Source organism: Bos taurus, chromosome X, assembly GCF_002263795.3.
Source record: "Bos taurus isolate L1 Dominette 01449 registration number 42190680 breed Hereford chromosome X, ARS-UCD2.0, whole genome shotgun sequence".
Classification (NCBI taxonomy): Eukaryota; Metazoa; Chordata; class Mammalia; order Artiodactyla; family Bovidae; genus Bos; species Bos taurus.
In genome coordinates this window covers 126,329,334-126,356,356 of record NC_037357.1, presented here as the reverse complement: position 1 = coordinate 126,356,356, position 27,023 = coordinate 126,329,334, and the positions used below count along the sequence as shown (strand labels likewise).

The 27,023-nt window shown below is 39.2% G+C and overlaps 1 protein-coding gene across 2 annotated transcripts in view; it reads left to right on the top strand.

Moving 5' to 3' along the window:
• Positions 1–27,023, top strand: part of REPS2 (RALBP1 associated Eps domain containing 2) — a 244,962-nt gene that overhangs the window by 177,485 nt on the left and 40,454 nt on the right. The window lies entirely within an intron of this gene.

Genomic DNA, 27,023 nt, shown 5'->3' with positions numbered 1-27,023 from the left:
CACAGTGCTTTTTTAGGATGGTATTTTCCTTTGGGACAATAAGCTGATCTAGCAGGAGTGGAAGAGTATGTCACCTGAGTCTGTTTCACTTGTGAATGAATTCTGCCTTTTTGACATGTGCTACTATGTCTTTATTCATCACTTTCTGTAGAGTTGAAAATGAGAAGCGAGCAGCAAATCCATAGAGTGTGGTAAAGGGTGCTACAGATCCTTCCTTTCATTAATTGCTGCTGAAGAAACTATCTTTAAGGACCCTCTAACAACTTTTGGCAGAAAATGTTGACAAATGTCTCTGTACACAGTCTCATTTTCTACCTCATTGCTCTGGATAGTTCAGAGCATACCTTTCCATATGGTGCATCTTAGGACTCGCTGAGTGGCTGAAACCACTTTTAACATTGATTTGTCCTTCTCTTAGAGAATTAGATGGTCTTTAGTGTCCACTCAGCCTCAAGATGCAAATACCATGAGACAGTGGCTTCATCCTTCAGTTTTTAGGGTAATTAAAAGCCCTATTCCTCCTGACCCCCATATAAACAAGTGAGAACTTATTTTTCCAATAGTCCAGCATTAGCTTTATGAGAGATTGGTTAACCAACAAGTGTTTATTGAATTTCCACTATTTATCTCCTGCTAAGCTTTAGTTCAGGGGCTTCCCAGGTGGCACAGTGGTAAAGAGTCTGCCTGTCAATGCAGGAGACACAAGAGACGCCAGTTTGACCTCTAGGTTGTAAAGATCCCCTGGAGTAGGAAATGGCAACCCACTCAGATATTCTTGTCTGGAAGATCCCACAGACAGAGGAGCCTGATGGGATATAGTCCACGGGGTCACAAAGAGTTGGACATGACCGAGTATGTGTACATTACTACCAGAAGCTTTAGTTCCATCCTTGTCCTTCTTTGGCTATGATTTCTACTTATTTAAATTATTCAGTTTAGTCACTCAGTCATGTCTGACTCTTTGCAACCCCATGGACTGTAGCATGCCAGGCCTCCCTGTCCATCACCAAATCCCGGAGCTTGCTCAAAATCATGTCCATTGAGTCGGTGATACCATCCAACCATCTCATCCTCTGTTGTCATCTTCTCCTCCGCCTTCAGTTTTCCCCAACATTAGGGTCTTTTCAAATGAATCAGTTCTTTGCATCAGGTGGCCAGAGTACCAGAGTTTCAGCTTTAGCATCATTCCTTCCAAAGAACACCCAGGACTGATCTCCTTTAGAATGGACTGGTTGGATCTCCTTGCAGTCCAAGGGACTCTGAAGAATCTTCTCCAACACCACAGTTCGAAAGCATCAATTCTTCAGTGCTCAGCTTTCTTTATAGTCCAACCCTCACATCCATACAAGACTACTGGACAAACCATAGCTTTGATTAGACAGACTTTTGTTGGCAAAGTAATGTCTCTGCTTTTCAGTATGTTGTCTAGGTTGGTTATAGCTTTTCTTCCAAGGAGCGTCTTTTAATTTCATGGCTGCAGTCACCATCTGCAGTGATTTTGGAGCCCGAAAAAATAAAGTCTGTCACTATTTCCATGGTTTCCCCATCTATTTGCATGAAGTGATGGGACTGGATGCTATGATCTTAGTTTTTTTAATGTTGAGTTTTAAGCTAACTTTTTCACTCTCCTCTTTCACTTTCATCAAGAGGCTCTTTAGTTCTTCTTCACTTTCTGCCATAAGGGTGGTGTCATCTGCATATCTGAGGTTATTGTTATTTCTCCCAGCAATCTTGATTCCAGCTTGTGCTTCATCCAGTCCAGCATTTCTCATGATGTACTCTGCATGTAAGTTAAATAAGCAGGGTGACAATATATAGCCTTGACGTACTCCTTTCCCTATTTGAAACCAGACTGTTGTTCCATGTCCATTTTTAATTGTTGCTTCCTGACCTGCATACAGATTTCTCAGGAGGCAGGTAAGGTAGTCTGGTATTCCCTTCTCTTTCAGAATTTTCCAGTTTGTGGTGATCCACACAGTCAAAGGCTTTGGCATAGTCAATAAAGCAGAAGTAGGTGTTTTTCTGGAACTCTCTTGCTTTTTTGATGATCCAACAGATGTTGGAAATTTGATCTCTCATTCCTCTGCCTTTTCTATATCCAACTTGAACATCTGGAAGTTCACGGTTCATGTACTGTTGAAGCCTGGCTTGGAGAATTTTGAGCATTGCTTTGCTAGCGTGAGAGATGAGTGCAATTGTGTGGTAGTTTGAACATTCTTTGGCATTGCCTTTCTTGGGAATTGGAATGAAAACTGACCTTTTCCAGTTCTGTGGCCACTGCTGTGTTTTCCATATTTGCTGGCATATTGAGTGCAGCACTTTCACAGCATCATCTTTCAGGATTTGAAATAGCTCAACTGGAATTCCATCAGCTCCACCAGCTTTGTTCATAGTGATACTTCCTAAGGCCCACTTGACTTTGCATTCCAGGTTGTCTGCCTCTAGGTGAGTGATCACAGCATCCTGGTTATCTGGGTCATGAAGATCTTTTTTGTACAGTTCTTCTGTGTATTCTTACCACGTCTTCTTAATATCTTCTCCTTCTGTTAGGTCCATACCATTTCTGTCCTTTATTGTGCCCATCTTTGCATGAAATGTTCCCTTGGTGTCTCTAATTTTCTTGAAGAGCTCTCTGCTGCTGCTGCTGCTAAGTCGCTTCAGTTGTGTCCGACTCTGTGCGATCCCATAGACGGCAGCCCACCAGGCTCCCCTGTCCCTGGGATTCTCCAGGCAAGAACACTGGGGTGGGTTGCCATTTCCTTCTCCAGTCATTCCCATTCTATTGTTTTCCTCTCTTTCTTTGCATTGATCACTGAGGAGGGCTTTCTTACCTCTCCTTGCTATTCTTTGGACTTGACTTCCCAGCAAACTTGACTTCCCAGAAGGAAGTTGGGCTTGACGTCCCAGCAGGAACACAGGACCGTGGCCACAGTCCTGGGCTGCTGGAGCGCGGGATTTAAATTACTGTGTTTATTGGGCATCTGCAATACAGCACGAATTTGTGCTAAGTTCTTTCTTGGTTTTCTTTTTTTTTTTTTTTTCGCCGCGGTGTCTTGTTTCCCCAACCAGGGATCAAGCCCAGGCCCCCTGCATTGGAAGCACCTCCTTGGAAGCCCCTTAAGTGCTTTCAGTATATTAGTTAATCTTCACAAAAACCCTGATATAGGTACAGATATTTTGTTGTTATTGTTCAGTTGCAAAGTCGTGTCTGACTGTAACCCCGTGACTACAGCGTGCCAGGCTCTCCTATCCTTCACTCTCTTCTGGAATTTGCTCAGATTCAGGTCCATTGAGTTGGTTATGCCGTCAGTCTCATCCTCTGCCACCCCCTTCTATTAACCTTTTAGAAAAGCAGATGAGGAAATTGAACCATACAGGGGTTAAGCAAGTCACCCATGGTGACATAGTTGGTAAACAGTAGAGCCAAGGTCCGTTTCCTGAAGGTCTCTCCCCTTTCCTGTAGTTGCAGTCAAAGTATCTGTGTGCATGGGAAGACAGGGATCCATTGCACTGGCAATTGAGACTTTCACCACATACCCCTAGAAGGACCTAGATGAGCTGACTCCTGGTTTGCACCAACAGTAAAACTGTCACAACAAAATTAGTGGACATTCCGGAGGTGCTTATCTACCAGCTACTGGTTTCCGAGTGGGGCTTGGGAGTCACCTGGATGAATGCATGAAAGACTTGTCTGAAAAGGCTTTTGTGACCACCCTCCTTATGTTTCTCCTGCGGTGCAAGTGACAGTAGTTACTTCCTGGTTGTGAACTGTGCTGCTGTTATCAGCAGTTCTTATCTCAGCTACTCAGTGTGGGTTTCCTGCTTGCTCTGGGACTTGGTGACTGAGGAGCTGATGGGGGTCTGGGAATGCTCAAGTCACTGTTAATGAAGGAGACTGCTTCTTTGTCTACCAGATTTCCCATCACATTGTAAACAGTGAGCCCAGCACTCAGCTCAAGCCTCCAGCTCAGCTGCCTAAGTATGGAGATTTCAGACTCCAGAAACAGGTGTGTAAGAAAAGCAGGCAGAAAAACCCTTCACCACTTCCCTCCCCCATGGTCCCCTCACCCACTGTATGTGGGACACTAGAGGAAGTCTTGGGTGATTGGTACATGATGGTGCGTTGTCTTTGTGCCATGCCAAATTCCTAATATTGGCCCTAGGAGTAAATCACCTAACCACCTGTATGGGGCACCTATATGTTTCAATCTTTGCCAAACTACTTTTGATAAAGTAGCCTCCTGGGAATAGAGCTCTGTGGTAAGATGAATTTGCTGCCTCTGTACCTGCTCTGGGAGATTCACAGGGCGCACAAGCCCATTAAAGGCTTTGAAGTTCTGCAGTAAAGAAACCTGGTCAATTTTGTTAAAGCTGGTAGTTTTCTAGCTTGTGTGACCATTCATCCCTTTATTTATGAAATACCTGTTAATATCCTAAGGACTTAGTGGTTAGGACACATTATTATACACCAGCCTTAAGGTGTTGGTAAGAACATTTCCAGACATCTTTAATCTGTCACCTCATCTCTGTATTATGTGATTAAAGTTAAAATTTTATATCTTATGCCAATAGCTTTCCTTGGAAGAGATGAGAATGAAAACAAGAGTTTATCACACATTAGCTTGGGATTGTAGTGTTTTTTTGTTTGCTGTGTTTTCTTCATTTCTCCTTCTTCTTCTCTCATGAGGTTATTTTTACCACTTCACAACAAATTTTATTACAGAGAACTTAAATACTTGGAGTTATTATTTTTCTCTGGTTAAAAAAAATGTTTCTTGGTGTGTATGGACAATCAAGCTAACTTTGGAAAAAAAAATATATATATATACTTAACTACAGAGACTCCTTTTATGGGGTTTAAAACTGTAGTCCTTGGGGGAGAAACCAAGAAGCCTGATATAATTAAAATAATTATATTTATTAGTAGATTTGAAAAGAGATTAAGTTTAAAAGTTTTTGAATTATTTTTGGATTTAACATTTTCATATTATTTAACTTGATAAATGGCCAAGACTAGACTATAATAAATGAGAAAACATTTTATTTCTCCAAAAAGTATGCTGTTTAAAAAATGATTTGGCCAATCAGTGATGCACTATCAGGTTTTAAGTATGTAAGAGAGTTTGTATATTGCAGATATGTGCACAAAGATAGATAGATAAGACCTTAGATAGATAGATAATTCCTATGTATACCAAAAGTCCATCTCTACTTTTATCAAGTGAGAGATATGAGGTGTAGGTTTTCAGCATAAAATGCAGTCTAGCTGACCCATGTTTAGACCAGACATCACCATGATATGAACATCTGGATTAAGTTATCCAGATGGGGCCCTGGAATTAGGTGAATGAATAAATTCAAAGAAACCAATCTTATTTCTCATACTATATGGAAAACCGAAAGTGAAGTTGCTAAGTTGTGTCCGACTCTTTGTGACCCCATGGACTGTAGCCTACCATGCTCCTCCGTCCATGAGATTTTCCAGGCAAGAGTACTGGAGTGGTTTGCCATTTCCTTCTCCAGAGGATCTTCCCGACCCAGGGATTGAACCCGTGTCTCCTGCATTGTAGGCAGACGCTTTACCATCTGAGCCACCATAATAGGTAAGATCAAGAAGGGCCAAGTAGTATATAAAGAATCAAATGTTTTGGTTCCATGTTTTCCTGTGGACAGGCCAGAGAGCAGGGTGTGGTATTTTGGCTCAGGCTAGAAGCCAGAGGTAGCACTTAAAAAAAAAAAAAAAAGACTGATTCATAGTGTAAATGGTAAAAAAGCAATCAGAAGTTCTATATGGAGCAGTATTAAAATGAGAGTTAGTTAAATTTATTAGTTCATTGTTTGCATAAAAAGTGAGTAAAATGCCATCAACAGGGTTGGTACTTGTCTAGTAGGTCTCTTTTCTGTTCAGGGCCTGTATGGTATTTCAATAGCCAAATCTCTTTAATAGTGTTGATCTCATGCCAGATTTTTTTTTTTTTTATTTTAATTGGAGGCTAATTACTTTACAATATTGTATTAGTTTTGCCATACATCAACATGAATCTGCCATGGGTGCACATGTGTTCCCCATCCTGAACCCCCCTCCCACCTCCCTCCCCATACCATCCCTCTGGGTCATCCCAGTACACCAGCCCCAAGCATCCTGTATCATGCATTGAACCTGGACTTCTCATGCCAGATTTCTTATGGTAATTGCTTCAGTGTAATTATGTTTAATAAAGAGAAGATTTTTTTTTTGGTCCAAAGGATAATCTTTTCAGTTTTATATTAGCACCACATTTGATGAATTGGGGCTCCATCTAGACTCATGCGCTCTGAATTTTCCTACTTATATCACTAATTTCTTTTTTTTTTTTTCACTTTTCACTTTTATTTTTTTTTAATTTTATTTTATTTAACTTTACAATACTGTATTGGTTTTAATGGCAAGTGCTCTTTGCAAGCAATAAGGTGAGCACTACAATAGCACTGTGGGATGAATCACTATGGAAGAAGCCTTTTAGCAGTACTTCTAAGCTCTGAGAAACCAGGAGGGCTTCATGGAAGTGCTGAGGTTACCAGTTAAATTGAGTTTTACAGAAACAAGAGAACTTTTATTTTCAATGGCTGAAGAATTCAGAGCATTACTATAGAGAAAAAGCAAATGCAAAGAAACAGGCTTAAGAGAAGTCCCTGTGTGTTGGTGGAACTGCCCACAATTTGGAAAGCCTCGTAGATTTTAGGTGAGAGAGATTTTGTGTTTGAATGTGGCAGTAAAGAGCAGCTAGCCTGCTCAATTGAGACCTGGTGGTGCCAGAGCTGTGAGAGAGGGACCTCCTGACCCTAGAGTTCTGTCTGGGGAGCAGCCCCTGAGGGCACAGCACAGGTATAACACAGCCCAGTGGAGCTTGTCTTTGCAGGCATCACCATCATCTGTGATGCAGGAGGAGTTCAACCTACTGAGGCCTGGGCCCCATCCTCAGAACCTATGGTGTAGAGTGAGGCCTGAGCACTGGGAGTTTATAGAAGTTCCCCAGGTGATTCTGAAAGTGCAGTCAGGATTGAGAAGCACTGAACTAAGGTGAGAGGAAGGAATGTTCAAAGAAGAAGTTGAGAATATAGGGGATTTGTCAATGATCTGCCCTGACTTCTTAAAGGGTATGGTGGGAGGCTTTCTCAAGTTGCGGGGATTGGAGGCGTGAAGTCCAGCTAGGATACATCCAGACCCTGTGGGGACAGGAATCCCAATTGCAGTGAATGGCCTAGGGGTCTCAGGCTTCTACTGATGATTGATTTTAGCAGGGTCAGAGGGTGTGATGGAAGGTCTTGCTGGAAGAACTAGTTGCTGTGTGCCTCTGGTCATGTGTGTACTGTTGTGAAGAAGTAGCGTTGAACACAGATGGCCTTGAAAAGAAATCATAGTCCATTCAGCTAATTTGTCATCTAACTTTGTCATCTGGCTAGGATCAGGTCTCTAAGGCAATAGTGAACCCACTGGGAATATGCTGGGCATGATACTTTACTTCAAAGCCAAATTTCTGAGATACAACTTGATATAAAATACTCTCTTCATTTCATTTGGAAGGAAAGACTGAAGTTCACTTAAACTCAAATGACAGTTTGTAGGCCCTGAAGTTCTGAAATATTTGATACTCCATGCTTTTTTAAAAAATAAATACATTGTTTTTATAAATTAATATATTATCATTTCAAGTATGCTTTTCACAAATTAATATATAGCTGATAATACAAAATAGTAAGTTCTCCTGGGAGAAATTAAGAGTTTTAGATCTCTCTCTCTTTTTTGACATTACTACTGATTATGTAAGTGTCTTAAAGTGTTATGTAGTACGTTTTTAGAATGTAAATTTGATTAAAGTATAGCATACATACTGAATCTGTTTAAAATGCACGTTAAATATATTTTTAGGAGAGTAAAATGAAGTATCTCATTGGTAGCTTTCAAATATCTATAGGAAAACAGCAAGAAACATTGTGTGTAAACAATATAGAAATGTCACAGCTTCTAAAATTTTGTGCCTTTATTCTTTATCAGATTAAAACTCAGAAGGCATATATCACGTATCATGAGATCTTTTACAATATATTCAGATGATCTCATGTAATGTACATTAGTTACCACATCACCTCAATATATTGGTTATGTAGACGAATCATGTTTGTAAGCTTTCCAAGGTATATACAACATCCCGATTTTTACTCATCAAAATATAAATTTAGTATATGCCAAGAGGTAGTCTTCTATGTATTTATGTACTGGAAACTCAGTAATTATTTGAAGAGAATTTTCAGGCATTTTTCTTCCAAATTATTACTCTCTTCTGTCCTACAGTGCATGCTGAAGATTAGCTGAAAATCACAATATGTTAGTGAGTGTTTTAGTGATTACAGAAAGAAGATCTAGGCCCAGGATTTATCTTTATTTGCAATGATGAAAGAACTTAATGAAAGCTATACAACATTATACAAATGTGTCTGTCTGTGGTCTTATCCTTAGCCCTGCTATTGTGTAGCTCTATGGCTTTGTGGGAAGTAAGCAAATTCGACTGACAGACCTACTATCTCTTCTAGGAAATGAGAAGATTAGTCTAGATAGATCCTCTTAGTTCTTAAGGTGTCAGATTATATGTTGTATTCCTCTGTCCAAAGAAAATTTTGTTGAAAATATAGATGAAACATCAGAAAACATAACTGAGTACAAGATGGCTTGGATTAATCTTTCCCTGCTTCCCTCCCACTTCCCTCCAAGTACAACTAAAAACTCTAGGCATAATATGGCAGAAAGAGGATTTTAAAAGATGTGAAGAGGAAAGCAAGCCAGCTAGGGCCTCAGGACTTGAGGAACAGCATAGTAATGAGTTCCTTGGGTTTTAAAAAAATCTTTCACATATCCTGGACTGGGCACAAGAAAAGCCTGCGACCCAGAACCACTGACAGATGCAAACAGAAAGAAAATGTACTATCTAGCCGGAGGACTGGGAAAGAGGTAGCTAAGCTGGTTATAAACTTTTTTTGACATAAGGCAATGGCACCCCACTCCAGTACTTTTGCCTGGAAAATCCCATGGACAGAGGAGCCTGGTAGGCTGCAGTCCATGGGGTCGCTAGAGTCGGACACGACTGAGTGACTTCCCTTTCACTTTTCACTTTCATGCATTGGAGAAGGAAATGGCAACCCACTCCAGTGTTCTTGCCTGGAGAATTCCAGGGACGGGAACCCTAGTGGGCTGCCATCTATGGGGTCGCACAGAGTCGGACACGACTGAAGCGACTTAGCAGCAGCAGCAACTCTACCCCAGTCAAACACCGTGGTTGCTTCTCCCTCCAGTGTCAGCAGAGACCTACTGGGGAGGTCTTGCCCCTTATGTGGTAGCAGTAGACATCCCAGAGTGGTGCTTTCTTAGCCAGCAGAGATGGCTTCAGCAGAGACTAAAGGGGGAATCTAGTCTCTTAACTGTGACTGATGGCAGCAGATAGCCTGGGTAGGCATGTTACACCCTCCCAGATGGTGTCACTGGAGACTGAAACATTCTCAGGTAAGAAAATCCAAAGAGTTTGTCACTAGTAGACTTGCCCTATAAAAAATGCTAAACAATGTTCTCCAGGCTGAAATGAAAGGATATTAAACAGTACCTTGAGGCTATAAAAAGAAATTAAGAAAGGTACAGGTAGTTACATAGGTAAATACAAAAGCCAGTAAATAATTTAAAATCTGTGTTAATGGGCACACATGTATAAAAATGTTGGTTGCGAGAATAGTAATATAGGGTGGCAGCAGAGCTATACGGGACCAGAGGTATGTGTACTATTGATACTAAGTTGGTATTAATTCAAACTTGTTATAAAGTTAATATGTTAACTGTAATTCCGAGGGTAACTACTAAGGAAAAACCTAAAAAATGGTATACTACCAAAAATCAGTTAATCACAAAAGAAGACAGTAATGGAGGGTTGAGAACAAAACAGGTATAAGACATAGAAAACAAACAGCAAATGGAAGAAGTAAATATTTCCTTTTAGTAATTGCTTTAAATTATATAGATTAAAATCTCCAATTAAAAGGCATAGACAGAACTGATTAAAAAATTATTCAAATATGTGCTGTCTACAGTAGACTTCACTTTAGATCCAGTGATACAAACAGATTGAAAGTGAAAGGATGGAAAAATATATAACATACAAATAGTAACCAAAAGAGAGCTGGCATATATATGCTAATACCAGACCAAAATAAACTTCAAGACAAAAATTGTTACAGGAGGCATAGAATGACATTATGTATTGATAAAAGAGTCAATGCATTAATATGTTAAAAATTATAAACCTATACACACCTAACAACAGAGCCTCAAAATATATGAAGCATAACCAACAGAATTGAAGGGAATAATAACCAATTCTACAGTAATAGAGACTTTAATACATCATTTTCATCAATGGATTGACAAACTAGGCAGAAGACAAATGAGGAAATAGAGGCCCAATAGACATCTATAGAACCCTCTACTCAATGATAGCCTATACATTTTCCCTCAAGTGCACATGTGACATTCTCTAGGATAGACAGTATGTTAGGCCACAAAACAAGTCTCAACACATTTAAAAAAACTGAAATCATATAGAGTATCTTCTCTGACCACAGTGGAATGAAACTAGAATTCAATAAAAAGTAAAACTGGAAGATTCCATAATGTGGAAATTAGATGACATATCCTTACAGAAAACAATGGATCTTAAGAGATACACAAAACAACTAGATGTAAATTAAGATATCAAAAAACATTAATCATGAGGGGAGGACAGTACAAATACAGGGTTGTTAAATAAAGAGATCAGCAATTTAAAACAATCATGTATATATTATTTGTATGATATTTATAGCATATTTTATATATTGCTATATAAAAACTTCATGGTAACCACAAACCAAAAATCAATATTAGATGTACACACAAAAAAGAAAAAGGAATCCAAACATAATGCTGAAGATAGTCATCAAATCACAAGAGAACAAAAGAAGAAAGAACTAAAAAGTCTAAAAAAAAAACACCCCAAATAGTTAACAAAATATACTTTCTACAGGACACTCACTGTAGAGCTAAACACACACACACACACTGAAAGTGAGAGGATGGAACAAGATATTTCATGTAAATGAAAATAACAAGAAAGCAGGAGCATTTACACTCATATCAGACAAAATAGACTTTAAAACAAAGGCTATAACAGAAACCAAAGAAGGGCATTATATGACAAAGGAATCAGTACAAGAAAGGATATTACAGTTGTTAATATATATGTACACAATACAGGAGCACCTAAATATATAAAGGAAATATTACCAGATATACACAGAGAAATTGCCAATAATACAATAATAGTATGAGACCTTACACCCCCACATACATCAATGGATAGATCATGCAAAAAATTAGTAAGGTAACAGTGGTCTTAAATGACACAGTAGACCAAAGGACTTGTAAATATTAAGGACATTTCATCTAAAAAGAGCAGAATATACATTCTTTTCAAGTGCACTTGGAACATTCTCCAGGATAGACCACAAGCTAGGCCACAAAGGAAGTCCCAACAATTTTAAGAGGATAGAAATTATGTGAAGCATTTTTTCCAACCACAATGGTATGAAAGGGAAATCAATTACAGAAAAAAAACAGGACAAGCAAAAACACATGGAGAGTAAATAACATGCTAGTAAAAAACCAATAGGTCAATGACGAGATCAAAGAGTAAAAGAGAAAATACCTCAAGACAAGTAAAAATAGAAACACAACTTCTAAAATCTGTGGGATGCAGCAAAAGCAGTTCCATAAGGAAAGTTATAGGGATACATGCCTTCCTTAAGACCTAAACAATCTAAAGGAGTTAGAAAAAGACCAAACATATTCCAAAGTCGGCAGAAGGAAGTCATAAAGATCATACAGGAAATAAATAGACCAAAAAAATAACATACCCCACATTAGAAAATAGGAAACCAAGAGTTGTTCTTTGAAAAGATAAACAAAATTATAAGCCTTTAGCCAGGCTTATCAAGAAGAAAAGAGAGAGAACCCAAATGAACAACATAAGATATGAAAGAGGAGAAATAACAACCAGTTTCACAGAGATTCAAAAAATAGTAAGAGAATTCTACAGATAGTTATATGCCAACAAATTGGGCATCCTAGAAGAAATGGACAAGTTTCTAGAAACATAAAACTTGCCAAAACTGAATCAGGAAGAAACAGACAATTTGAACAAGCCTATCACTAATAGTGAAATTGAGTTTGTAATTAAAAAACAAAAGCTCCCAGCAAACAAAAATCCTGGATCAGCAGCTTCAAAGGGAAATTCTTCCAAATGTAAGAGGAGCTACTAGTTATCTTCAAACTATTCCAAAAATTTTAAGAGAACAGAACACTCCTAAATTCATTCTACGAGGCCACCATTACCCTGTTACCAAAACCAGAGAAAGACATTGCCAAAAAAAGCCACAAAGCAACATCTTTGATGAATGTAGATGCAAAAATCTCAATAAAGTATTACTAAACTCAATCCAGCAATATATAAAAAGAATCATACACCATGATCAACTGGGGTGTATTCTAGGATGCAAAGATGTTTTAGTATTTACAAATCAATGTAATATATACCATTTTAACAAAAGGAAGGATCATGATCACATAATCATCTCAATAGATGCACAAAAAGCCTTTGACAAAATTCAGTATCAATTCATGATTGAAAAAACTGTCATCAAAGTTGGTGTAGAAGGACTATATCTCAATATAATGAAGGCTGTTTATGATAAACCCACAGCTAGCATCATCCTTAGCTTAGAAAGCTAAAAGGAACAAGACAAGGAAACCCACTCTTGTCACTTCTGTTTAACATAGTATTGGAAGTCCTGACAACAGCAATCAGAGAAGAAAAAGAAATAAAAAGCACCCAAATTGGAAGGGAAGAAGTAAAACTATTTGCAGATGACCTGACAGTATACATAGAAAACCCTAAAGTCTCCACCTCAAAACTATTAGAACTAATTAATGAATTCAGTAAACTTGCAGGATACAAGATTAATATACAGAAATCTATTTGTTTTTTATACACTAATAATGAACTATTGGAAAGTGAAAGCAGTAAAAAAATAATTGCATCAAAAAGAACAAAATACCTAGGAATAAACTTCAGGTGAAAGACTTACACTCTGAAAACTAAAACATTGATGAAAGAAATTGAAGATGATACAATGAATTGGAAAGATATCCCATATTCATATATTGTTAGAATTAATATTGTTAAAATATCTATACTACCCAAAGCAATCTACAGATTTAATGTAATTCCTATCAGAATTCCCATGATATTTTTCATAGAACTATAATAAATAATCCGGAAATTCAAATGGAACCACAGAAGACCTCGAATTGTTAAAGCAATCTTGAGGGGAAAAAAGAATAAAAAAAGAATAAAGTTGGAGGTTTTGCTCATAGAAACTCATGCACCCTGAGTGCAAAGCCACAGTAATCAGAATAGCATGGTACTGGCACAGAAACGGACACATAGATCAATAGAACAGAGAGCCCAGAACCTATGCCTGTATGGGTCAGTTAATCTATGACAAAGGAGGCAAGAATATACAATGGAGAAAAGATAATCTCTTCAGTAAATAATGTTGTAAAAACTGGATAGCTGCATGTAAAAGAATGAAATTAGAACATTTTCTCATACCATATACAAAAATAAACTTAAAATGGTTTAGTGATGTACCTATAAGAACTGAAACCATAAAACTAGAATAGTCCTTGACATAAGAGCAATATATTTTTTAATCTGTTTCCTAAGACAAAAGAAATAAAAGCAAAAATATACAAAAGGGACCAAGTTAAAGTTAAAAGCTTTTGCACAGCAAAGAAAATAATCAGCAAAACAAAAAGACAACCTAGTTAATGGGAAAAAATAATTTGCAAATTGTATGACCAACAAGGGACTGATATCCAGGATAAATAAATACCTGTACAACTTGATATTTTAATAAAAGCAACCTTATTAGAAGATGGGTAGAAAACTTGAATAGACATTTTTCCAAAGAAGATATCAGATGGTCAACAGGCACATGAAGAGATGGTCAGTGTTGCTAATTATTGGAGAAATACAATCAAAACCATGATGAAACATCACCTCACACCTGTCAGAATGGCTGTCATCAAAATGACCACAAATAGCAAATGTTGACAAGGATGTGGAGGAAAGGCAACTCTTGTACATTGTCAATAGAAGTGTAAATTGGTGCAGTTACTTTGAAAAATAGTATGGAGGTTTTTTCTCAAAAAAGAAAAAATAGAACTACTCTATGATCCAACAATTCCACTTTTGAGTATACATCTAAAAAAAAATGAAAAAACTAATTCAAAAAGATACATTCACTCCAGTATTCACGGCGGCATTATTTATAAGATATGAAAGCAACCTAAGGATCCATCAATAGAGTAATGGTTAAAGAAGTGGTGTGAGTGTATATACATACACATATATGTACATACGTACATACATACATACACACACACACACATAGGAATATTACTCAGCCATAAAAAAGAATGAAATTCTACCATTTATAGCAATGTGAGTGGACTTACAAGAATATTATGCTTAGTGAAGTAAGTCAGACAAATACTGTGTTATCACTTATGTGTGGGATCTACAAAGCAAACGAATGTATATAGTAAAACAGAAATAGACTCACAGTTAAAGAAAACTAGTGGATACCACAGGGAGAGGGAAGTAAAGAGGTACAAGATAGGCATATCGGATTAATAGGTATAAACTACTATGTATAAAATAGATTAGCAGCAAGGGTTAGGATTAAATACAGCACAGGAAATTATAGCCTTTATTATAAGGTAATAACCTTAAATGGAGTATAGTTTATAAAAATGCTGAATCACTATGCTGTACACCTTAAACTAATATAATATTGTAAATCAACTACACTTCAATTAAAAAAAAGAAGAGAAACTAGCTGAACCCAACACTAGCAGAAGGAAAGACATAATAATAAGTGGAGATAAATAGAGAATAGGAAAACAAGCGAGAAATCATTGAAATCATAAGTTGGGTTTCTGAGACGATCAGCAAAATGGATAAACCTTTAGCTTTACTGACCAAGAATGTAATTAATCTTGTGTTGTCCTCTAGTTAAAATAAAAGGCTGTATTTTAAATTAAAATAGGTTATGATAAATGTATCTTTCATTATAGATCACACTGTTTTGAATTTATCAAGGCTGAAGATTCAAGTAGATTATTCTGCTTTGTGTAAGACCTTTTTTCTTGTATTGACTTTGCCAGTACATTTTACTCTATGATACCTAGTTGTAGAATTGTTTCATAGTTTACTCAGAAAGTTAATTGTAATCCTAGGTTGGTATACCATGAAGAAGCAGTTGTTGTTTAGATAGAATTTTGAGAGTTCTAAAAGTCCTCTTATAAGGGTTTGTTAAAGAAATTTGAAAAGCAGTATTTTCAAACAGTTGACTCTGCATGAGAAACTCAAAAAGCAAAGGAAATGGCTATAGTGAGAAGTTCAAGGAGAAGAGGGAGTGACAAAATATTGAGATTGGAATAGAGGATGAAAGGTTAATTATAATTCCCTCCTTTTAAAAGGACCACTCAAAGTGTGCCATCTTTCAACAAATGCCATTAGAATTTTCCCCAAGAACTAGTTCAAAAGAAAGAAAAAATTCTATATGACATTTATTTTAGTATTAAATAAAAATTAAAACAGTACAGACAACACAGATGTTCGAGAAGGAGGGTCTGGTTAAGAGTATTGTATGTATATCTACCTAATAGAATATTAGACAGCCATTAGAATGACTACATGGAGAATAGTAGAAAATACCTGAATATAGAAAATTGATTGTACCACATAAAAGTATTTAGTAGACTTCTGATAATAAGATGTTCTCTCTGAAGGTGATCCTGAAGGTGTCGGCCGTTATGCTGTGGTCAGAGTTTGAATTCCTTTCCCATTGTTGCTGGCCAATGTTGTCTTCTCATTGGGCCACTGAAGTTAATTCCTCAGTGAATTCCCACTAACTCTTTTTATTAGTCTAAAAGGGTCACTTAAGTAATTAATTTATAATTTAGCTATCTCATCTTAGTAAAGTAATGCTCAAAATTCTCCAAGCCAGGCTTCAGCAATACGTAAACCGTGAACTTCCAGATGTTCAAGCTGGTTTTAGAAAAGGCAGAGGAGCCAGAGATCAAATTGCCAACATCCCCTGGATCATTGAAAAAGCAAGAGAGTTACAGAAAAACATCTATTTCTGCTTTATTGACTATGCCAAAGCCTTTGACTGTGTGGATCACAAGAAACTGTGGAAAAATCTGAAAGAGATGGGCATACCAGACCACCTGACCTGCCTCTTGAGAAATGTATATGCAGGTCAGGAAGCAACAGTTAGAACTGGACATGGAACAACAGACTGGTTCCAAATAGGAAAAGGAGTACGTCAAGGCTGTATATTGTCACCCTGCTTATTTAACTTCTATGCAGAGTACATCATGAGAAATGCTGGGCTGGAAGGAGCACAAGCTGGAATCAAGATGGCTGGGAGAAATATCAATAACCTCAGATATGCAGATGACACCACCCTTATGGCAGAAAGTGAAGAGGAACTAAAAAGCCTCTTGATGAAAGTGAAAGAGGAGAGTGAAAAAGTTGGCTTAAAGCTCAACATTCAGAAAACGAAGATCATGGCATCTGGTCCCATCACTTCATGGCAAATAGATGGGGAAACGGTGGCTGACTTTATTTTGGGGGGCTCCAAAATCACTGCAGATGGTGATTGCAGCCATGAAATTAAAAGATGCTTACTCATTGGAAGGAAAGTTATGACCAACCTAGATAGCATATTCAAAAGCAGAGACATTACTTTGCCAACAAAGGTCCGGCTAGTGAAGGCTATGGTTTTTCCTGTGGTCATGTATGGATGTGAGAGTTGGACTGTGAAGAAGGCTGAGCGCCGAAGAATTGATGCTTTTGAAGTGTGGTGTTGGGGAAGACTCTTGAGAGTCCCTTGGACTTCAAGGAGATCCAACCAGTCCATTCTAAAGGAGATCAGTCCTGGGTGTTCATTGGAAGGACTGATGCTAAAGCTGAAACTCCAGTACTTTGGCCACCTCATGCAAAGAGTTGACTCATTGGAAAAGACTCTGATGCTGGGAGGGATTGGGAGCAGGAGGAGAAGGGGACATCAGAGGATGAGATGGCTGGATGGCATCACCGACTTGATGGACATGAGTTTGAGTGAACTCCGGGAGTTGGTGATGGACAGGGAGGCCTGGCATGCTGCAACTCATGGGGTCGCAAAGAGTCAGACACGACTGAGGGACTGAACTGAACTGATCTCATCTTATGATAACTTGTTTATATAAGTACATTCTCTGTTTTGAGGAGACTCTGTGTGAGTAGTAGGTATATGAATTTGAATATCCTTGAATGTCTCTATATGTTTCAATCATAAATGTCACGTGTTTACTGTTTACCATTTGGAAGTAGACTCCTAAGTAATTGGTAGGAGTTTAAACAGCTGTTTTGGTGGGGAAATTAGGCAGTTTTTCTTACAAAGGTTTGCTCTTTAAAGATTGATCGAGAGAAAGGAAAAAAGTATTATGAGAAGCAAAATAAAGTCAAAGCTCTATCAGAATAAAATGGCCTTTGGAAGCTACTTTTAAGAGACCATGCTCTCAGAACTTGTGATGAAGCATATAATATTGCATAATCATAGAGTTATGATAACTCTAGCAATTTTGAGGCTCAAAGAAACCCTTTAGTGAAATACATTATCTAATAGTTTTTTAAATACATCTATGTTCTCTGAATAGTAGACTCTTATTGCCCTTTCTCTTAAGTGGTTATTTTGCTGCATGTAGAATCCTAGGTTGAAGGTTATTTTCCTTCAGCATTTTGAATTATTACCTTCTTCTTGTCTGGCATTTACTTTTGTTGCTGCTGAGTATTCTGTGAATCTATGTTGCATTCCTTTGGAGTGACTATCTTTTCTCTTTGGTGGCTTTTAAAATTTTATTTTCAGTGTTCTGTTGCAACTTCACTGTGATGGGTCTAGGTATAGATTTAAATTTATTTATTCTAGATGATGATTGGTGTGCACTTTCCATCTGGAAAATCATGTCTTTAATTTTAGAGCACTCTCAGTCATGTCTCTGCAGGTTCTTATTCCTTACCTATTTCTTCTATTTTCTTCTGACATTCATTAGGTATGTTTCTGTCTGTCAACACATCTTTTATTTCTAGTCATGGCTTTTCATCTTTTTATATCATGATCTCTCTGTGTTGGCTGTGGATGAAATCTTTGACTTCCAAACTTATAACTCTTTTTGAGTAACTGTATCTGATTCCAGATTTTATAGTCCATTCTTTTTTATGTCAGTCTGTTCTTGTTTTGCTTTTCCCAATTTGTTTCATAGTTCTCAGTTCCTTTTTGAGATGTATTCCCTACTGTTAACTTTGTGGGTTCTAAATGAAATTATTTTAAAGTTACTTATTTTCAACTTGTTCTGTCTTCATTTTTGTCAGAAGTAAATTCTTAGAGCTGTGTTTTTTCCTTTCTTTTTTTTTTTTTTGAAATTTGCTTAACAGTTTTATTTGAAATTGGAGTTTAAATTTCATTCTCATTTCTCCAAGCTCCTCCATTTCTAGCAGTTCAGTGGTGTCTCTGCCAACCATACCCCACAGCCCTGCACCCATGGGCCTCTAGTCTAGGGCTGGTTCTTCTTCTTGAGGTTCAGCACTTCCTTCCAGTACAGATGTCAGGGATCATGCAGATGATACCAGATGGTGGCTGATCTCAAGACTGGGCTACGATGTTGTATCTGCTTCTGCTTCCTTTCCTAAGTAGGCAGCCCTGAACACCTTCACAGACTTCTTCCTGGCTTTGTAGGTTTACAGGTAGTGAAGTGTCACCTTAGTCTCTGGCTTCAGGGAATGATCTTATTATGGGCCCACTGCCTCATGTGGGGCATTTAAATCCCTTACTTTGCTGTATTTGAGCACTCAGCTCCCTCCACCTACTTCTGAACCCTTAGCCTTGCCTACCAATTTGTGATTTGGCCCCACAAGGATCTTTATCTTGCTGCTGAGTGGGTCTCAGTCTTTAACACTTTTTTGCTTGTGCTGTCATCTATCGTTGCATAGCATTTTACGGAACAGAAAGTTGAAGTTCAGAAAGTAGAAGTGAGGTACTTAGAGCCTCATAGCTAGTAAGTAACAGTGCTAGCTTTTGTAGAAGAGGAAAACTGGGAAAGGTTTCTGGGGAGGTGCTTGAAATTTAATGATAAACCTTTAGAGAAAGAGAAAGAAAAAATTATTCATTGCACATCATAAAAAGTAACTATAGATCTGCTAAGCACAAGTTAATATGGATTTTCAGTCTCTGTGCCCATTTTATAAATATGAAGTATTTCCTAACATTAAGCTAAAATGTTTATTTTTAAAGTGCCTTCCCCAGTGCAGACTTATGTTCATCTTTGCCAAAAGAGCTTTCACATTTTGGTCACTGGACCATATTTGGTATAGCAGAAAGCCAAGTGTATTTCATATCCTGCTTTTAAAGAGGGGAAAAAAAGAGGCAGAAGTTTTACATCATAAATAATTATTGTTTATGCATTTCAAAATTGATTTTAAATGTATACAAACCATTGAGGCTTTGTGATTATTTACTTTGTTAATTTATCAAGTACTTATGTATAGTGCTTATGTGCCAGATGCTCTTCTAAGTGCTTTATAAATACTAACTCATTTAATCCTAGCAACCATGTATAGTAGGTTCTGTTGCTGTCCTCAGTTTGCAGATAAGCAAACTAAGGCACAAAGAACTTCAGAAATTTGCCCAGAGCAAGTAAGGCCTGAAGCTGCTATTCTGCCCCAGACTATCAAGACTCTGAGTGCCACCTCCTCCTACTGTGCTCTACTATGCAACCGTGTCTCAGAGTTATTTTCTTAACCTCTCTCTTCTTAACAACAGAGTCGACACATTATCACTGATACATTTTATATTCTGAAACCTCTTAATAAATTAGCTTCATCCCACCACTAGCAGCTTGTTTTCCTTCTCCTTATTATATTTTGCTTGTGATGTTACTGTGAAAGCTTACTATGCTAGCATCACTCCTCTGAAAGAGTCCTTAAGTTCATCTACTGAGTTCATCAGGTGTTAATGACAGGTGATGATGAGAGGCCCACACTTGGCTGAGAACTGTAGGAACACAAAGGTTGTGATGTGGTCCTTCTCCTTCAGTTCCTTCATTCTCACCCATCGTCTGAAAGCAGTTATGCCTAATGCCCTCCAGCCCATGGTCTCTCATGGTGCATCTATATAACTCTGGCATTTTTTGTGTGTCTCATCTAAACCCATTTCCTCATGCTCTATGGTCAAGGGTTATAGGTGATAGCTGGACACCATGTTTTGTATAACTAACAAGATAGCCCAGTGTTTGCCCTGGGAGGCAGCTATGCCTGATTTCTAGGTTCCTGAATAATGGAATTCTTATTTCTCTTCTCTGACCCCTGTCCCCCACCACACAGTGACAGAAACCAGGAAACTCCCCTAAGTGTCAGGGGAGAAGCAAGTGCAGAAGCAGAGCAGGATGGGAGGGTGCCCCCTGTGCTGTGGTGTCTGTCATTAGGAGTGGACAGTGAAGAACACCCAGAGGGCAGGCCTAGGGAGGAAGCCTGACAGAATAGTTAAGAACATGGACTCGGGGTTCAAATCCTCCCTCTGCTTCTTACTGGCTGTGTGTCTTTGGACAAGTTTACTTAGCCTCTCTGTGTCTCATATCTGTGAAATGAGTATAGTAGTAGTGTCTACTCTCATAAGGTTGTGATGGTCAAGATCTCTAAAGCACTTACTTAGGATGGTGCCTGGCATATGGTCAACTCTCACAACAGTGAGCTGTTATAATTATCAGTACAGGCCCAGCGAAGCAGAGGTGGAGTCTAGCTGGCAAACAGAATTACAGACTCAGGACAGCCAGAACTTTGTGACCACGAGCCCAGAATGAGTACCAGACTGAGTTGTGTTAGAATCATTTTCTTTCCCACATCTGTGATTTTTTTATGGCTGGCCTACATCAGGGGTCAACAAACTACAATCTGTAGGTGAAATCCCCATTTTCATCTGTTACCTTAAATAGTGGAAATGATAAGGAAAAGAATCAGCATAAAGACAGTCCCCCATAAGCTTTTAACCCATCATCTCCTAACATGAAGATTGCGATGCCTATATCTGTAGTTTACGGCTTTACCTGGAGGACCTTTATCTGACCAAGATACTCTTTCAGACTTCACTAGCAGAACCTTGAGCAAATATCCTTTATTCACCTGACAGCTTCAAAGGCTTGCTGTGAGTGGACCTTCCCAACTCTGTTTCTCAACCATAATTAGAACAAATTGACTAAGGCCTTGCCTTCAAGGTGAGGAAGAGGGAAAGAAGCCTGTCCTGGGAAAATAGGATGAATGAGTTCTTTCTTCCTGTCTCCTGAATACCCTGCTCTGCTCAGCAAGTTCTGTAGGTATCCCTTACTGGTGTGCTGGTAAATCTCTCTGATGAAAGAAAAAGCTACTATTTGTAGCCCTTGCCAACATCCGTGTTGTAAATATTTCCTCCGTGGATGATTGCAGGCACAGTGGAAGGGCTGTACGTCATCACTGGCTCATTGGTACCAGCCTGCTCTGTTGTAGACGGCTTTACTTTACCACTGAATCTTTGTGTCAGGATTCTCTGTGCCAGGGGATAAGGTTTTTGTTTTTTGTGGAGTTTGTTTGTTTGTTTTTAAATCTAGGGACTGTTCCAGCCCGGTCCCAAAATGTTAGAAACGAGGCCGTGTTTTTGACTAGAAATGAATCTTCCTCCTTGTTTTCATTTAACTTGTGCCACTAGGTGGCACTTTAAGGACATTACAGGAAATTGGCTTTACTGGATTTATTTTTTAACTTCTTATTCAAGTATAATATGTATCAGTAGGTACACATTGAGTGTGCATCTCAATGAATTTTCACAAGCTCAACACATGTGTTATTGGCACTTATATCAAGGAGCAGAATACTACTGGCACCCAGGAAGTCCCTCTTATGCTATTTTTCAGTTCCAATTCTTATTATTGGGGTTTCCGCTGTTCTGACTCTTAACAGCATAGATGAGTTTTACTTGTTTCCTGCCTTATATAAGTGGAACCATAAGTGTATACTCTTGTGTCTGGCCTCTCCTTGCATGCTGTTTGTGTGATCCATCCAGATTGTTGTATGCAGTTGTAGATCAATGCTGTATAGTATTTCATTGTATATGCAAATATATCACTGTTTTCTACTGTTGATGGATATTTGGGAGGTTTTCAAATTCTGGCAGTTATAAATAATGCTGCTGTGGATGTTCATGTACGAGTTTTTGAGTGGATGTGTGTTTTCATTTCTCTTGGGTCTGTCCCTAGGAGTAGAATTTCTGGGTCATGCGGTAAGCATATGTTGGCTTTAGTGGATGCTGCCAAATGGTTTTATGAAGTCTACTGATTTATACTCCATCAACAGTACTCTCATTTCACTTCTACATCCTCATCAATACGGAGTTTATTTTATGGCTGATTCCTAACTCTTACATAATTTTTATAGCTACCTCTCTAGCCAGCTATTTCTAATTGAATTTTTTTCTGAAGTCACCTTTCTGATGGACCTGGCTCATGCAGGAAGGGCCATGTCAGCCCCAAAGGGGACATTTATCACAGTCTATGTATGAGCTATCAGCAGTTAGAAAAAGTGTTATTGAAACCCTCCATCATTAATACAGAGCAATGGAAGTGGGAAAGGAATTCAACATTATAAGTGTGGTAACACATCAAGTGAAGGTAGGACTTTGAGGTGCACTCTCCCGCTCAAGGTTTTCATCTTTTGGCAAGAGGGGGAAAGTTCCTTATGTTAACTTCTACTTACAGAAGTAGATCCTGTGCCTGGGAAACCAATGATAATTTTCTTCCTGATCAGGATAGCAGCTGCCATTAGTGAATAGCTACTCTGTTCTTGTGCTTAGCACCCTATTGTTGTTCAGTTGCTCAGTTGTATCCAACTCTGCGACCTTATGGACTGCAGTACACCAGGCCTCCCTGTCCTTCAAAGACAGATGTTTCCCTTAATCTTCACAACATTAGAAGTTAGGTGGATTATCCCCTTTTGCAGATGATGAAGCTATGGCTCAGAGAGGTTAAGCCAATGTCCAGGTTATGTACCAAGAAAATGCCAAGCCTGGATTTGACTCCACAGTCTGTGCCCTGTACCTGCTCTGCTCTGTGGCGCCAGTTAACATGGGATGATGATTTTGACTTGTGCACTGGAATATGAAATAGTGTTGGATTCATTACTGGCTCATTGCACACATTGATCAGAGGACTTGCTGTTTGCTGACCTTCAGCTTCAGTACCAGGGAAGCAAGAGTGAAATAAGATGCAGCTCCTGCCTTCTAGCTATCTCTCACAAGTGACTTGGGTCGTGGATTTTGGAAATTGTTCTTACAGAGAACTCAGTCCTCTGGATTTTCTCTCTGAGAGTGACTGAAATGATGGAATTTGTTGTGGCCACTGTGCTGCTGGCCGTTGGTTCTGCAACTTCTATGCCTGGATTTGACCACATGTTTTTCTGGTGTGTCCTTACCCAGCACAGATGGGAGTCAGGTTGAATGACACTGAGGATATCAGTAAGATGCTGGAGATCCCTGAGAGGCTGTAGCAGGATTGTTTGCTCATCTGTCTAGAAATTAGCCTCAGCCTTTGTGATTCCATCTTGGGATCTGCCTGGATTCTTGGGAGGTAAATGAAACTTGAGTTTCTTTTTCTAATCTGTCAGTTGCATGAATATTACAACTTTTAAAAAGTCATCAGTTATTCACATGGTAGCAGTTGGTTTTGCAACTAGAATACTTTTTTTTTAAATGAGATTTGATTCTTTTTTGGTTGCAAATCTGACTTTTAAACAAAAGCCTTATTGCTAAAAATTTTTCCCAACTTCAAATATATATTTATTTGTGAAGCCATATTGCATATACCACGTATTCCCTCCATGGTAAATGGAGAAGAAAACAATTAAGAAACCTGCTTAGTTTTTACTGGTGCACCTGTGGCCTTTTCCAGACTAGGACCTTGGAGACTTGGGTTTCTCATTTCTTAACTGAAGAGTTTGGGCCATCAGTGGTCCCTAGTTGGTCTGGGCAGGCTACAAAAAAAAAAAATCAACCAGGGAGCTTATTAAAATAGAAGTTGTAATGCTCCAGACCTAGGAGATCCTAATTAAAGAAGTCTGGGATAGTATGTAAAAGTCTGTAATTTATAAAAATTCCCCAGATAATTCTCTTGTGCAGCTCTATTTGGAAACCACTGGGCTAGAAGATCTAGAACAGAATGGAGTTGAGAAGAAACTTCTGATATGTTTGAAGATTTAGGTAATAGTTATGTGCCTGGAGCAGGTTCCAGATGGGCACACTAGTGCAGTTATGATGCGGAGGAAGATTGGAGCCAGACACTGGAAGAGCTTTAACTGGCTGAAGGAGTGTGTTGTGTGCCCAGGCCTGAGGGACCCATCGAGGGGCTTTGAAAAAATACGTTGTGATGAGAAGGTGCTTTGCAAGATGAGTTCCTCAGTGGTATGCAGGATGGATTGGACCAGGGGAAAAACCAAAGGCTGGGAAAAGACCCACTGAAGTTTCTGCAGTGGCCCAGGTGAGGGAATGTAATGAGCAACTGGTCTCAGACAGGCACCATGGGGCCTTCGTGAGCTCATCTGCAACTGGAACCTGAGTTATTTTGTTTTAAGCTCCTTTAAGAAAAAAAAATCCATGATTTATCCATGTTCTTTTAATCTGTTTTACCATAAGGAATGATTTTTATTGTGTTTGTGTCCAGGAGGTTTTAAAGGAGCCCAGTAAATAAATTCATGCAGAGAAGTAGTTGGCAGCAGCAATAACAGCAGCTACTGCAGAGAAAGAGGGAGGCAGGAAGGGAGCCCTTTCTCGCCCTGCAGCAGTGTCCTCACCCTGCTTCACACTCTTGGCCAGGGCGAGAAGGGGGTGGATGTATGGATGTATGTTTGGCTTGAATGGTGTTTGCCTTTCAAATCAGGTGTAATGGTTTTCCTTTGTTCCTCTAAAACCCAGTCTGTAGGTCAGTGTTTCCCCAAGTGTGTTACACAGGACATTAGTTTTGCTGGGTGGTAATGTGAATTATATGAGAATAAGGAGTTGAAGCCAAATAAGTCTGGGGAACTGCTGGGTTAAACAAAGACAGTGGCTTCCTTTACCTCACAGGAGTTCAAAGCATGTGGTGTGCTGTGTGTTCTCTGGATTTCTAAGAGGGAGAGAGACTGTGCAGTGTTTCCTGACCTTATGTGTAGGATCTTTTCCCCTCCAGGTCAGGGACTGGCAAACTGTGACCCACACACCAAATCTGTCCTGCCACCTGTTCTGTAAATAAAGTCTATTCGGACACAGCCACACCCGTTCCTTGTATTTTCTATACCTGGTTGTGCACTCAGCAGCAGAGTTGCAGATTGGCAGCAGAGACCTGGGGAGAAGGCAAAGGCACCCCACTCCAGTACTCTCGCCTGGAAAATCCCATGGACAGAGGAGCCTGGTGGGCTGCAGTTCATGGGGTCGCTAAGAGTCGGGCACGACTGAGTGACTTCCCTTTCCCTTTTCACTTTCATGAATTGGAGAAGGAAATGGCAACCCACTCCAGTGTTCTTGCCTGGAGATTCCCAGGGATGGGGGAGCCTGGTGGGCTGCCGTCTATGGGGTCACACAGAGTCGGACACGACTGAAGTGACTTAGCAGCAGCAGCAGAGACCTGGAGACCCAGAGACCGAATGACCTGGACAACTGAAAATATTTACTATTTTGGCTCTGTAAAGAAAAAGCTTGCTAATCTCTCCTCTAAGAAATTCATGGAACTGGTGTTACCTTGGAACCCGGATTGGATGGGTGGTTCTAGCACTGCTTTGTGATGAATCTGCTTAGTTTTTTTTTTCAGGTATTGTGTGGCCATGTTTCTTTGCTGTTGCTTTAAACTGTTTCCTCTCTCAACCATTTGCCCAGTGTCTAAGATGGAAGCCAGGATTCCGTGTGTCACTGTTCTTTCCTTTCACTTCCCACACTCCACCAATCTCCAAGGAGGTATCCGGTCTCCAGTCCAAATAGCTCTCGAAGCTGTCTATCTCCACTCTCACCAGACTGGTTTGAATGACCATTGTCTTTTGTCTTGTTTTCTTCTTTAGTCTTCTAATTGAGTTCCCTCCCCCCATTATGGGTCTCTTCCAATCTGTTTCACTCAGCATATTCAGAATAATCCTTCTAAAACCCCAAATCTTGTCAGATTACTTCCCTACCTAAAATCCCTTGTTGACCTCTGTGACCCCCAGGATAAGCTTTAAATCCTCAACATGGATGTACCAACCAAGGTGTAGTCAGGAAAACAGAAACCACTCTAGGTATTTCACACTGAAAGAGATTTCATGCACAGAATTAGGTACTTACAAAAAGAATTAGATGTGCTAGAGGAGTGGAGGTGGGTGAAGGCCAATGCTATCAGGTTTACCACAACTTTTAGGAAGCGTGGCTATTCTAAGAACTGAAGGAAACAGCTGGAAATGCTCAGGCTGTCTGCAGCACCAGAGTCATGATTTGCAGGGAAATGCCTGAGTCCATCCATGGCAAGATACTCTGACTCCTGAAGCCTATGCTTTTCTGCCCACCACTGTCAGAGGAGCAGTAATATGGCTTGTTTTTTCTTATTTCTTTGATTTCATGTGAGTGACTCTCAGTGGCAGCTAGGAACTGTGTTGAAAGGAGATTTTATAAATGTAGTTCACAGGCTCCGATCCCCTTCAGTGCAGGGAAGAGCTTAGTCATGGGGAATGGCGCTGAGTGGCTGATAAAACAAGCCAGGACAACAATCCATAAGACCACGTGTG